We start from the raw sequence: 12415 nt of genomic DNA, 5'->3' as shown, positions 1-12415 counted from the left end.
GTTACATTTTGAGAGGTTGCTTTCTCATATAGAGATATGATGTTATTCCATGTTTGAGAGGTTGTGTTCTCATATTGAGATATGATGTTATTCCAAGTTTAAGAGGTTGTTTTGTTTAGTTATCGTGTTCTCATATTGAGACATGATGATCTTACTTTTTTGCGAGGTTGTGTTCCCATACTGAAACATGATCTTAGTCCATTCTGAGAGGTTGTGTTCTCATATTGAGACATGACGTTATTACATTTTGAGAGGTTGTGTTCTCATCATGAGACATAATGCGACTACATTTTGAGAGGTTGTGTTCTCATAGTGAGACATGATGTAATTACATGTTTGAGAGGTTGTGTTCTCATATTGAGACATGATGTTGTTACATTTTGAGAGGTTGTGTACTCATATTGAGACATGATGTTATTACATGTTTGAGAGGTTGTCTTATATTGAGATATGATGTTATTCCATGTTTGAGAGGTTGTGTTCTCATATTGAGACATGATGGTATTACATGTTTGAGAGGTTGTGTTCTCATATTGAGACATGATGTTATTACATGTTTGAGAGGTTGTCTTATATTGAGACATGATGTTATTCCATGTTTGAGAGGTTGTGTTCTCATATTGAGACATGATGGTATTACATGTTTCAGAGGTTGTGTTCTCATATTGAGACATGATGTTGTTACATTTTGAGAGGTTGCTTTCTCATATTGAGACATGATGTTATTCCGTGTTTGAGAGGTTGTGTTCTCATATTGAGACATCATGTTATTACATGTTTGAGAGGTTGTTTAGTTTAGTTATCGTGTTCTCATATCGAGATATGATGTTATTCCATGTTTGAGAGGTTGTGTTCTAATAGTGAGACATGATGGTATTACATGTTCGAGAGGTTGTGATCTCATATTGAGACATGATGCTATTACATTTTGAGAGGTTCTGTTCGTATATTGACACATGACGTTATTACATTTTGAGAGGTTGTGTTCTCATATTGAGATATGATGTTATTCCAAGTTTAAGAGGTTGTTTTGTTTAGTTATCGTGTTCTCATATTGAGACATGATGATCTTACTTTTTTGCGAGATTGTGTTCCCATAGTGAAACATGAAGTTATTACATTTTGAGAGGTTCTGTTCGTATATTGACACATGACGTTATTACATGTTTGAGAGGTTGTGTTCTCATATTGAGACATGATGTTATTACATTTTGAGAGGTTGTGTTCGTATATTGAAACATGACGTTATTACATTTTTAGAGGTTGCGTTCTCATAGTGAGACATGATGTTATTACATGTTTGAGAGGTTGTCTTATATTGAGACATGATGTAATTACATGTTTGAGAGGTTATTTTCTCATATTGAGACATAATGTTATAACATGTTTGAGAGGTTGTGTGCTCATATTGAGACATGATGTTATTACAAGTTTAAGTGGTTTTTTATTTTAGTTATCGTGTTCTCATATTGAGACATGATGCGACTACATTTTGAGAGGTTGTGTACTCATATTGAGACATGATGTAATTACATGTTTGAGAGGTTGTCATATATTAAGACATGATGATGTTACATTTTGAGAGGTTGCTTTCTCATATAGAGATATGATGTTATTCCATGTTTGAGAGGTTGTGTTCTCATATTGAGATATGATGTTATTCCAAGTTTAAGAGGTTGTTTTGTTTAGTTATCGTGTTCTCATATTGAGACATGATGATCTTACTTTTTTGCGAGGTTGTGTTCCCATACTGAAACATGATCTTAGTCCATTCTGAGAGGTTGTGTTCTCATATTGAGACATGACGTTATTACATTTTGAGAGGTTGTGTTCTCATCATGAGACATAATGCGACTACATTTTGAGAGGTTGTGTTCTCATAGTGAGACATGATGTAATTACATGTTTGAGAGGTTGTGTTCTCATATTGAGACATGATGTTGTTACATTTTGAGAGGTTGTGTACTCATATTGAGACATGATGTTATTACATGTTTGAGAGGTTGTCTTATATTGAGATATGATGTTATTCCATGTTTGAGAGGTTGTGTTCTCATATTGAGACATGATGGTATTACATGTTTGAGAGGTTGTGTTCTCATATTGAGACATGATGTTATTACATGTTTGAGAGGTTGTCTTATATTGAGACATGATGTTATTCCATGTTTGAGAGGTTGTGTTCTCATATTGAGACATGATGGTATTACATGTTTCAGAGGTTGTGTTCTCATATTGAGACATGATGTTGTTACATTTTGAGAGGTTGCTTTCTCATATTGAGACATGATGTTATTCCGTGTTTGAGAGGTTGTGTTCTCATATTGAGACATCATGTTATTACATGTTTGAGAGGTTGTTTAGTTTAGTTATCGTGTTCTCATATCGAGATATGATGTTATTCCATGTTTGAGAGGTTGTGTTCTAATAGTGAGACATGATGGTATTACATGTTCGAGAGGTTGTGATCTCATATTGAGACATGATGCTATTACATTTTGAGAGGTTCTGTTCGTATATTGACACATGACGTTATTACATTTTGAGAGGTTGTGTTCTCATATTGACACATGACGTTATTACATTTTGAGAGGTTGCGTTCTCATACTGAGACATGATGTTATTACATGTTTGAGAGGTTGTCTTATATTGAGACATGATGTAATTACATGTTTGAGAGGTTATTTTCTCATATTGAGACATAATGTTATAATATGTTTGAGAGGTTGTGTGCTCATATTGAGACATGATGTTATTACAAGTTTAAGTGGTTTTTTATTTTAGTTATCGTGTTCTCATATTGAGACATGATGCGACTACATTTTGAGAGGTTGTGTACTCATATTGAGACATGATGTAATTACATGTTTGAGAGGTTGTCTTATATTGAGACATGATGATGTTACATTTTGAGAGGTTGCTTTCTCATATCGAGATATGATGTTATTCCATGTTTGAGAGGTTGTGTTCTCATATTGAGATATGATGTTATTCCAAGTTTAAGAGGTTGTTTTGTTTAGTTATCGTGTTCTCATATTGAGACATGATGATCTTACTTTTTTGCGAGGTTGTGTTCCCATAGTGAAACATGAAGTTATTACATTTTGAGAGGTTCTGTTCGTATATTGACACATGACGTTATTACATTTTGAGAGGTTGTGTTCTCATATTGAGACATGATGTTATTACATTTTGAGAGGTTGTGTTCGTATAATGACACATGACGTTATTACATTTTGAGAGGTTGCGTTCTCATAGTGAGACATGATGTTATTACATGTTTGAGAGGTTGTCTTATATTGAGACATGATGTAATTACATGTTTGAGAGGTTATTTTCTCATATTGAGACATAATGTTATAACATGTTTGAGAGGTTGTGTGCTCATATTGAGACATGATGTTATTACAAGTTTAAGTGGTTTTTTATTTTAGTTATCGTGTTCTCATATTGAGACATGATGCGACTACATTTTGAGAGGTTGTGTACTCATATTGAGACATGATGTAATTACATGTTTGAGAGGTTGTCATATATTAAGACATGATGATGTTACATTTTGAGAGGTTGCTTTCTCATATAGAGATATGATGTTATTCCATGTTTGAGAGGTTGTGTTCTCATATTGAGATATGATGTTATTCCAAGTTTAAGAGGTTGTTTTGTTTAGTTATCGTGTTCTCATATTGAGACATGATGATCTTACTTTTTTGCGAGGTTGTGTTCCCATACTGAAACATGATCTTAGTCCATTCTGAGAGGTTGTGTTCTCATATTGAGACATGACGTTATTACATTTTGAGAGGTTGTGTTCTCATCATGAGACATAATGCGACTACATTTTGAGAGGTTGTGTTCTCATAGTGAGACATGATGTAATTACATGTTTGAGAGGTTGTGTTCTCATATTGAGACATGATGTTGTTACATTTTGAGAGGTTGTGTACTCATATTGAGACATGATGTTATTACATGTTTGAGAGGTTGTCTTATATTGAGATATGATGTTATTCCATGTTTGAGAGGTTGTGTTCTCATATTGAGACATGATGGTATTACATGTTTGAGAGGTTGTGTTCTCATATTGAGACATGATGTTATTACATGTTTGAGAGGTTGTCTTATATTGAGACATGATGTTATTCCATGTTTGAGAGGTTGTGTTCTCATATTGAGACATGATGGTATTACATGTTTCAGAGGTTGTGTTCTCATATTGAGACATGATGTTGTTACATTTTGAGAGGTTGCTTTCTCATATTGAGACATGATGTTATTCCGTGTTTGAGAGGTTGTGTTCTCATATTGAGACATCATGTTATTACATGTTTGAGAGGTTGTTTAGTTTAGTTATCGTGTTCTCATATCGAGATATGATGTTATTCCATGTTTGAGAGGTTGTGTTCTAATAGTGAGACATGATGGTATTACATGTTCGAGAGGTTGTGATCTCATATTGAGACATGATGCTATTACATTTTGAGAGGTTCTGTTCGTATATTGACACATGACGTTATTACATTTTGAGAGGTTGTGTTCTCATATTGACACATGACGTTATTACATTTTGAGAGGTTGCGTTCTCATAGTGAGACATGATGTTATTACATGTTTGAGAGGTTGTCTTATATTGAGACATGATGTAATTACATGTTTGAGAGGTTATTTTCTCATATTGAGACATAATGTTATAACATGTTTGAGAGGTTGTGTGCTCATATTGAGACATGTTGTTATTACAAGTTTAAGTGGTTTTTTATTTTAGTTATCGTGTTCTCATATTGAGACATGATGCGACTACATTTTGAGAGGTTGTGTACTCATATTGAGACATGATGTAATTACATGTTTGAGAGGTTGTCATATATTAAGACATGATGATGTTACATTTTGAGAGGTTGCTTTCTCATATAGAGATATGATGTTATTCCATGTTTGAGAGGTTGTGTTCTCATATTGAGATATGATGTTATTCCAAGTTTAAGAGGTTGTTTTGTTTAGTTATCGTGTTCTCATATTGAGACATGATGATCTTACTTTTTTGCGAGGTTGTGTTCCCATACTGAAACATGATCTTAGTCCATTCTGAGAGGTTGTGTTCTCATATTGAGACATGACATTATTACATTTTGAGAGGTTGTGTTCTCATCATGAGACATAATGCGACTACATTTTGAGAGGTTGTGTTCTCATAGTGAGACATGATGTAATTACATGTTTGAGAGGTTGTGTTCTCATATTGAGACATGATGTTGTTACATTTTGAGAGGTTGTGTACTCATATTGAGACATGATGTTATTACATGTTTGAGAGGTTGTCCTATATTGAGATATGATGTTATTCCATGTTTGAGAGGTTGTGTTCTCATATTGAGACATGATGGTATTACATGTTTGAGAGGTTGTGTTCTCATATTGAGACATGATGTTATTACATGTTTGAGAGGTTGTCTTATATTGAGACATGATGTTATTCCATGTTTGAGAGGTTGTGTTCTCATATTGAGACATGATGGTATTACATGTTTGAGAGGTTGTGTTCTCATATTGAGACATGATGTTGTTACATTTTGAGAGGTTGCTTTCTCATATTGAGACATGATGTTATTCCGTGTTTGAGAGGTTGTGTTCTCATATTGAGACATCATGTTATTACATGTTTGAGAGGTTGTTTAGTTTAGTTATCGTGTTCTCATATCGAGATATGATGTTATTCCATGTTTGAGAGGTTGTGTTCTAATAGTGAGACATGATGGTATTACATGTTCGAGAGGTTGTGATCTCATATTGAGACATGATGCTATTACATTTTGAGAGGTTCTGTTCGTATATTGACACATGACGTTATTACATTTTGAGAGGTTGTGTTCTCATATTGACACATGACGTTATTACATTTTGAGAGGTTGCGTTCTCATAGTGAGACATGATGTTATTACATGTTTGAGAGGTTGTCTTATATTGAGACATGATGTAATTACATGTTTGAGAGGTTATTTTCTCATATTGAGACATAATGTTATAACATGTTTGAGAGGTTGTGTGCTCATATTGAGACATGTTGTTATTACAAGTTTAAGTGGTTTTTTATTTTAGTTATCGTGTTCTCATATTGAGACATGATGCGACTACATTTTGAGAGGTTGTGTACTCATATTGAGACATGATGTAATTACATGTTTGAGAGGTTGTCATATATTAAGACATGATGATGTTACATTTTGAGAGGTTGCTTTCTCATATAGAGATATGATGTTATTCCATGTTTGAGAGGTTGTGTTCTCATATTGAGATATGATGTTATTCCAAGTTTAAGAGGTTGTTTTGTTTAGTTATCGTGTTCTCATATTGAGACATGATGATCTTACTTTTTTGCGAGGTTGTGTTCCCATACTGAAACATGATCTTAGTCCATTCTGAGAGGTTGTGTTCTCATATTGAGACATGACGTTATTACATTTTGAGAGGTTGTGTTCTCATCATGAGACATAATGCGACTACATTTTGAGAGGTTGTGTTCTCATAGTGAGACATGATGTAATTACATGTTTGAGAGGTTGTGTTCTCATATTGAGACATGATGTTGTTACATTTTGAGAGGTTGTGTACTCATATTGAGACATGATGTTATTACATGTTTGAGAGGTTGTCTTATATTGAGATATGATGTTATTCCATGTTTGAGAGGTTGTGTTCTCATATTGAGACATGATGGTATTACATGTTTGAGAGGTTGTGTTCTCATATTGAGACATGATGTTATTACATGTTTGAGAGGTTGTCTTATATTGAGACACGATGTTATTCCATGTTTGAGAGGTTGTGTTCTCATATTGAGACATGATGGTATTACATGTTTCAGAGGTTGTGTTCTCATATTGAGACATGATGTTGTTACATTTTGAGAGGTTGCTTTCTCATATTGAGACATGATGTTATTCCGTGTTTGAGAGGTTGTGTTCTCATATTGAGACATCATGTTATTACATGTTTGAGAGGTTGTCTTATATTGAGACATGATGTAATTACATGTTTGAGAGGTTCTTTTCTCATATTGAGACATAGTGTTATAACATGTTTGAGAGGTTGTGTGCTCATATTGAGACATGATGTTATTACAAGTTTAAGTGGTTTTTTATTTTAGTTATCTTGTTCTCATATTGAGACATGATGCGACTACATTTTGAGACGTGATGAACTCATATTGAGACATGATGTAATTACATGTTTGAGAGGTTGTCATATATTAAGACATGATGATGTTACATTTTGAGAGGTTGCTTTCTCATATAGAGATATGATGTTATTCCATGTTTGAGAGGTTGTGTTCTCATATTGAGATATGATGTTATTCCAAGTTTAAGAGGTTGTTTTGTTTAGTTATCGTGTTCTCATATTGAGACATGATGATCTTACTTTTTTGCGAGGTTGTGTTCCCATAGTGAAACATGATCTTAGTCCATTCTGAGAGGTTGTGTTCTCATATTGAGACATGACGTTATTACATTTTGAGAGGTTGTGTTCTCATCATGAGACATAAAGCGACTACATTTTGAGAGGTTGTGTCCTCATAGTGAGACATGATGTAATTACATGTTTGAGAGGTTGTGTTCTCATATTGAGACATGATGTTGTTACATTTTGAGAGGTTGTGTACTCATATTGAGACATGATGTTATTACATGTTTGAGAGGTTGTCTTATATTGAGATATGATGTTATTCCATGTTTGAGAGGTTGTGTTCTCATATTGAGACATGATGGTATTACATGTTTGAGAGGTTGTGTTCTCATATTGAGACATGATGTTATTACATGTTTGAGAGGTTGTCTTATATTGAGACATGATGTTATTCCATGTTTGAGAGGTTGTGTTCTCATATTGAGACATGATGTTATTACATGTTTCAGAGGTTGTGTTCTCATATTGAGACATGATGTTGTTACATTTTGAGAGGTTGCTTTCTCATATTGAGACATGATGTTATTCTGTGTTTGAGAGGTTGTGTTCTCATATTGAGACATGATGTTATTACATGTTTGAGAGGTTGTTTAGTTTAGTTATCGTGTTCTCATATCGAGATATGATGTTATTCCATGTTTGAGAGGTTGTGTTCTAATAGTGAGACATGATGGTATTACATGTTCGAGAGGTTGTGTTCTCATATTGAGACATGATGCTATTACATTTTGAGAGGTTCTGTTCGTATATTGACACATGACGTTATTACATTTTGAGAGGTTGTGTTCTCATATTGAGACATGATGTTATTACATTTTGAGAGGTTGTGTTCGTATATTGACACATGACGTTATTACATTTTGAGAGGTTGTGTTCTCATAGTCAGACATGATGTTATTACATGTTTGAGAGGTTGTCTTATATTGAGACATGATGTAATTACATGTTTGAGAGGTTCTTTTCTCATATTGAGACATAGTGTTATAACATGTTTGAGAGGTTGTGTGCTCATATTGAGACATGATGTTATTACAAGTTTAAGTGGTTTTTTATTTTAGTTATCTTGTTCTCATATTGAGACATGATGCGACTACATTTTGAGACGGGGTGTACTCATATTGAGACATGATGTAATTACATGTTTGAGAGGTAGTCTTATATTGAGACATGATGTTGTTACATTTTGAGAGGTTGCTTTCTCATATCGAGATATGATGTTATTCCATGTTTGAGAGGTTGTGTTGTAATAGTGAGACATGATGGTATTACATGTTCGAGAGGTTGTGTTCTCATATTGAGACATGATGTTATTACATTTTGAGAGGTTGTGTTCGTATATTGACACATGACGTTATTACATTTTGAGAGGTTGCCTTCTCATTGTGAGACATGATGTTATTCCAAGTTTAAGAGGTTGTTTTGTTTAGTTATCGTGTTCTCATATTGAGACATGATGATCTTACTTTTTTGCGAGGTTGTGTTCCCATAGTGAAACATGATGTTATTACATTTTGAGAGGTTCTGTTCGTATATTGACACATGACGTTATTAGATTTTGAGAGGTTGTGTTCTCATATTGAGACATGATGTTATTACATTTTGAGAGGTTGTGTGCTCATATTGAGACATGATGTTATTACAAGTTTAAGTGGTTTTTTATTTTAGTTATCTTGTTCTCATATTGAGACATGATGCGACTACATTTTGAGACGTGGTGAACTCATATTGAGACATGATGTAATTACATGTTTGAGAGGTTGTCTTATATTGAGACATGATGTTGTTACATTTTGAGAGGTTGCTTTTTCATATCGAGATATGATGTTATTCCATGTTTGAGAGGTTGTGTTCTAATAGTGAGACATGATGGTATTACATGTTCGAGAGGTTGTGTTCTCATATTGAGACATGATGTTATTACATTTTGAGAGGTTGTGTTCGTATATTGACACATGACGTTATTACATTTTGAGAGGTTGCGTTCTCATTGTGAGACATGATGTTATTCCAAGTTTAAGAGGTTGTTTTGTTTAGTTATCGTGTTCTCATATTGAGACATGATGATCTTACTTTTTTGCGAGGTTGTGTTCCCATAGTGAAACATGATGTTATTCCATGTTTGAGAGGTTGTGTTCTCATATTGAGATATGATGTTATTCCATGCTTGAGAGGTTGTGTTCTAATAGTGAGAGATGATGGTATTACATGTTCGAGAGGTTGTGTTCTCATATTGAGACATGATGTTGTTACATTTTGAGAGGTTGCTTTCTCATATTGAGACATGATGTTATTCCGTGTTTGAGAGGTTGTGTTCTCATATTGAGACATCATGTTATTACATGTTTGAGAGGTTGTTTAGTTTAGTTATCGTGTTCTCATATCGAGATATGATGTTATTCCATGTTTGAGAGGTTGTGTTCTAATAGTGAGACATGATGGTATTACATGTTCGAGAGGTTGTGATCTCATATTGAGACATGATGCTATTACATTTTGAGAGGTTCTGTTCGTATATTGACACATGACGTTATTACATTTTGAGAGGTTGTGTTCTCATATTGACACATGACGTTATTACATTTTGAGAGGTTGCGTTCTCATAGTGAGACATGATGTTATTACATGTTTGAGAGGTTGTCTTATATTGAGACATGATGTAATTACATGTTTGAGAGGTTATTTTCTCATATTGAGACATAATGTTATAACATGTTTGAGAGGTTGTGTGCTCATATTGAGACATGATGTTATTACAAGTTTAAGTGGTTTTTTATTTTAGTTATCGTGTTCTCATATTGAGACATGATGCGACTACATTTTGAGAGGTTGTGTACTCATATTGAGACATGATGTAATTACATGTTTGAGAGGTTGTCATATATTAAGACATGATGATGTTACATTTTGAGAGGTTGCTTTCTCATATAGAGATATGATGTTATTCCATGTTTGAGAGGTTGTGTTCTCATATTGAGATATGATGTTATTCCAAGTTTAAGAGGTTGTTTTGTTTAGTTATCGTGTTCTCATATTGAGACATGATGATCTTACTTTTTTGCGAGGTTGTGTTCCCATACTGAAACATGATCTTAGTCCATTCTGAGAGGTTGTGTTCTCATATTGAGACATGACGTTATTACATTTTGAGAGGTTGTGTTCTCATAGTGAGACATGATGTAATTACATGTTTGAGAGGTTGTGTTCTCATATTGAGACATGATGTTGTTACATTTTGAGAGGTTGTGTACTCATATTGAGACATGATGTTATTACATGTTTGAGAGGTTGTCTTATATTGAGATATGATGTTATTCCATGTTTGAGAGGTTGTGTTCTCATATTGAGACATGATGGTATTACATGTTTGAGAGGTTGTGTTCTCATATTGAGACATGATGTTATTACATGTTTGAGAGGTTGTCTTATATTGAGACATGATGTTATTCCATGTTTGAGAGGTTGTGTTCTCATATTGAGACATGATGGTTTTACATGTTTCAGAGGTTGTGTTCTCATATTGAGACATGATGTTGTTACATTTTGAGAGGTTGCTTTCTCATATTGAGACATGATGTTATTCCGTGTTTGAGAGGTTGTGTTCTCATATTGAGACATCATGTTATTACATGTTTGAGAGGTTGTTTAGTTTAGTTATCGTGTTCTCATATCGAGATATGATGTTATTCCATGTTTGAGAGGTTGTGTTCTAATAGTGAGACATGATGGTATTACATGTTCGAGAGGTTGTGATCTCATATTGAGACATGATGCTATTACATTTTGAGAGGTTCTGTTCGTATATTGACACATGACGTTATTACATTTTGAGAGGTTGTGTTCTCATATTGACACATGACGTTATTAAATTTTGAGAGGTTGTGTTCTCATAGTGAGACATGGTGTTATTACATGTTTGAGAGGTTGTCTTATATTGAGACATGATGTAATTACATGTTTGAGAGGTTCTTTTCTCATATTGAGACATAGTGTTATAACATGTTTGAGAGGTTGTGTGCTCATATTGAGACATGATGTTATTACAAGTTTAAGTGGTTTTTTATTTTAGTTATCTTGTTCTCATATTGAGACATGATGCGACTACATTTTGAGACGTGATGAACTCATATTGAGACATGATGTAATTACATGTTTGAGAGGTTGTCTTATATTGAGACATGATGTTGTTACATTTTGAGAGGTTGCTTTCTCATATCGAGATATGATGTTATTCCATGTTTGAGAGGTTGTGTTCTAATAGTGAGACATGATGGTATTACATGTTCGAGAGGTTGTGTTCTCATATTGAGACATGATGTTATTACATTTTGAGAGGTTGTGTTCGTATATTGACACATGACGTTATTACATTTTGAGAGGTTGCGTTCTCATTGTGAGACATGATGTTATTCCAAGTTTAAGAGGTTGTTTTGTTTAGTTATCGTGTTCTCATATTGAGACATGATGATCTTACTTTTTTGCGAGGTTGTGTTCCCATAGTGAAACATGATGTTATTCCATGTTTGAGAGGTTGTGTTCTCATATTGAGATATGATGTTATTCCATGTTTGAGAGGTTGTGTTCTAATAGTGAGACATGATGGTATTACATGTTCGAGAGGTTGTGTTCTCATATTGAGACATGATGTTATTACATTTTGAGAGGTTGTGTTCGTATAATGACACATGACGTTATTACATTTTGAGAGGTTGCGTTCTCATAGTGAGACATGATGTTATTACATGTTTGAGAGGTTGTCTTATATTGAGACATGATGTAATTACATGTTTGAGAGGTTATTTTCTCATATTGAGACATAATGTTATAACATGTTTGAGAGGTTGTGTGCTCATATTGAGACATGATGTTATTACAAGTTTAAGTGGTTTTTTATTTTAGTTATCGTGTTCTCATATTGAGACATGATGCGACTACATTTTGTGAGGTTGTGTACTCA

Source organism: Lampris incognitus, chromosome 3 (assembly GCF_029633865.1).
Source record: "Lampris incognitus isolate fLamInc1 chromosome 3, fLamInc1.hap2, whole genome shotgun sequence".
In the NCBI taxonomy this organism is placed as follows: domain Eukaryota; kingdom Metazoa; phylum Chordata; class Actinopteri; order Lampriformes; family Lampridae; genus Lampris; species Lampris incognitus.
Note: the sequence above shows the minus strand (reverse complement) of the source record.